This window comes from Microtus ochrogaster, chromosome 2 (assembly GCF_000317375.1).
Source record: "Microtus ochrogaster isolate Prairie Vole_2 chromosome 2, MicOch1.0, whole genome shotgun sequence".
Taxonomy (NCBI): domain Eukaryota; kingdom Metazoa; phylum Chordata; class Mammalia; order Rodentia; family Cricetidae; genus Microtus; species Microtus ochrogaster.
In genome coordinates this window covers 16,563,291-16,566,987 of record NC_022010.1, presented here as the reverse complement: position 1 = coordinate 16,566,987, position 3,697 = coordinate 16,563,291, and positions in this window count along the sequence as shown.

The window sequence follows — 3,697 nt, the reverse complement described above, 5'->3', positions numbered from 1 at the left end:
AGCTTTAATCCCAGCTCTGGGGAGGCAGAGGCAGACAGGTCTCTGTGCATTCTAGGCCAGACTGGTCTACAAAGTGAGTTCCAGGACAGCAAAAAAAAAAAAAAAAAAAAAAAAAAAAGGCATTCACCCCTGGCCTTAATCTAAGGATTTTGTAGCTTGAATGAATACTTTTACAAATTCCCAAGCTGGAATATGTAATTTAAGGCAGCAAGGACTCAGAGGCCCGCCAGGGGGCAGACACACAGTATTTTTCATCTTGGGGTTTTCATCAAGGTGGAGGCTGTCCCTTAGTTCTGCTAATTCTGTGGGGCTCCAAGAAGATTTTTCAGAATTTCTTTCATGAGATTTCCTTGCCTTTCTGCTTGCACACTCACCCAAGAGTGGAAAATGATGAGACTCTGAAATTAATGTGGCCTACTGGATCCCTTCAAAAGGAGATTTCTAGCGAAGGCATCTGTGTTTCCTCTTTGATACTGTGAGATGAAAATAATCTCTGCTGCATGTTCATGTGTGCTTGATGGATGTGTTTATAAGCTTTTTTCCTGTCTTTGTCAATTCCCTATAAGTTTGCCTGGCAGCCCTTTCCAGAACTATCTTTAAGTCGTCAGTCAGCTTCTTAGAGACTGCTTATCTCCACGCCACACTTGCGTATCTGAACACCCAATAAGGATTATGGGCTTAGTTCAGACAATCAGCTGGAACAGAAATGTTAACAGAAGCAAGAGACATTACAAAATCCCCGAGGAGCCCCAGCTAGAGCCAAGGCCAGCAAACATAGCATCAACAGCCGGGGCACTACCTGTCCACCCACAAACTCACTCCCTCTGGAGGAGGTGGCTCTCCTATGGGGGTGGGTGACTCATATATGCTCTTCCTACTTGACCCATCTTCCTCTGAGCTCTTGACTAGGTTCTTCCCATCAACATGCCCCTTGCTCCTTTCCCCTCTTGATTCTTTTTTCCTCCAAAGAAAGGGTACAGAGGTTGATTCCAACTGGATATGTGCTGTGCAACGGTAAGCCCAGCATTCTGGAGGTGGAGTTAGAAGGATCAAGAAGTTTAAGATCATTCTTGGCTACAGAGCAAGTTCAAGGGCAGCTTGGGCTATAAGCCTCGTTTAAGAAAGAAAGGGCTGGAGAGATGGCTCAGTAGTTAAGAACACTTGTTTCTCTCACAGACGACCAAGGTTCAGGACCCAGGACCAACCTGATGATTCACAACTGCCTATAACTGCAGTTCTAGGCAATCTAATGCCCTTGTCTGAACTCTATGACTACTAGGCACACCTGTGGTACACATACGTACATATATACATACATACATACAAGCAAAAACTCATACACATAAAAGTAAAATTAATAAATTTAATAAAAAATTTAAAAAGAGAAGGAAGGGACAATTTTAAAAAAAAGAACTCATAAATCATGCATTGGGGCTGGGAATTAGCCCAATTGGTAGACCTTAGTGCTCTTCCAACCTCCATGTTACCAGATATGCATGGGGACAAAACACTCAACACATAAACTAAAACAGATAATTTTCTTGTTTTTTGCTTTTCCAAACAGGATTTCTCCGAACAGCTCTGGCTGTCCTGGAACTCACTCCGCAGACCAGGCTGGTTTGAATTCACATTGATCCTCTTACCTCTGCCTCCTGAGAGCTGAGATTAAAGGCCTGCATCACCACCAACTGGCCCTCCGTAAATTTTTAATGCAAAAAGTCATACATCTTCTTTCTTGTTTATAAGGGATGCCCTGCTCCCTCCCCTGTCATGACTCAGTAGGGTTCTCTTCCCTGCCTGGAGCTGAAGTTCTTTTGAGCAGTGACTTTTGTTCTGCTCCAAACTATAGGAAAAAGATCCATTCTAAAAATTCCCACAGATGGCCTTGTGTCTAGAGGGGGAATCTATAAATATTAGTTCTTGAGCCACCTCATATTGCTGACTGATTAATTACTGCTGTCAAAATATTCATTATTCAGCCTAAAGGACTTTCAAGTCTAAGCATGGACTCTTTTCACTTATTGGGGAGGGGGCAATAGTTTCTGGGCCTCTTAACTGCTGATCTTTTTTTTTTTTTTTTTTTTTTTTTTGGTTTTTCGAGACAGAGTTTCTCTGTGGTTTTGGAGCCTGTCCTGGAACTAGTCTTGTAGACCAGGCTGGTCTCGAACTCACAGAGATCCACCTGCCTCTGCCTCCCGAGTGCTGGGATTAAAGGCGTACACCACCACCACCCGGCTTGACTGCTGATCTTAAAATATAAACATGAAGAGAAAAATCTCTGAGTTGCCTAAGATGGGCATCAAGAGTTTAAAACCTGCACACTTTACCTGTTTAGGAGATATGAGTGAGCTGAATGGAAGTGACGCACGCCTTTAATTCCAGCACTTAGGAGGCAGAGGCAGGAGGATCTTAGTGAGTTTGAGGCCAACCTGATCTACAATAAGGAATCTGGGGGTGTGGAGGAATCAGGAGGAATCTAAGCTTTGATGTTGACTTGTTTTGTGCCATTGAGGGGAGAAGGGGACTGAAGCTTGCTTTGCCAAATAAGGTGAGACTCTCTTAGCTCTGACCAAATGCCTGAGATCTGCTTCCAGATGAGCGAGGTTTCAGCCTGCGGCTGACTGGCTTCATTGCTTTCAGCCCTGTGGTGGGGCAGGACTCCACGGTGATGGCAGATGGTGGCAGAGAAATACCCTCACCTCACAGTGGCTGGCAAAGAGGGAGGTGGAAGGAAGGACAGGGCGAAGATAAAGCTTTCTACCGCCAAATCTCCCCACTAGGACCTACTCAACAGCCAATTCTTCAGTTCTGAAGGCATCAATGGGTTAACTCCCTGATGAGGTCAGAGCTCTCCTGACCCAAACACCTCCTCAAACTCCATCTCCAAACACAGCTGCTTCCAGCCCCAGGCTTTCAACACATGTGCCTTAGGGGGAACGCTTCAGATTCAAACTGTAACACAATATATTATCTGTCAGGGGAGACTGTCTGGGGATTTGATGAAATAGTCACTGTGGTGGCAGGACACTGATGTCAGCTGTCTTCCTCTATTGTTCTTCACTTTATTATTGTGTTATTTATTTATTTATTTGGAACAAGGTCTCATAGTGTAGTTGATCTGGCATCTACTGTGTACACGAGGCTGGCCTTAAAACCCAGAGATCTGCTTGCCTCTGCCTCCCAAGTGCCAGGATTAAAGGTGTGTGCAACCATGCTGGGTATATTAATATTTTCTAAATTATGTATATGTGGGGTGTGTGTGAAAATGTGTACATAAATGCAGGTGGCCATGGAGTTTCAGTAACAGTGAGCTGCCAACATGGGTGCTGGGTACTGAAATCAGATTCTTGGTAAGAGCAGGAAGTGCTCTTTCTTTCTTTCTTTCTTTCTTTCTTTCTTTCTTTCTTTCTTTCTTTCTTTCTTTCTTTCTTTTTAAGTCAGGGTTTCTCTCTGTAACAGTTCAATCTTGGAATTCACTTTGTAGACCAGGCCGGCCTCGACTCGAACTCACAGAGATCGGCCTGCCTCCGGCTCCTGAGTGCTGGGATTAAAGGCTTGTGCCACCACTGCTCGGCTGCAGGAAGTGCTCTTAAGAACTGAGCCCTCGGGCTGGAGAGATGGCTCAGTGGTTAAGAGCATTGCCTGCTCTTCCAAAGGTCCTGAGTTCAATTCCCAGCAACCACATGGTGGCTCACAA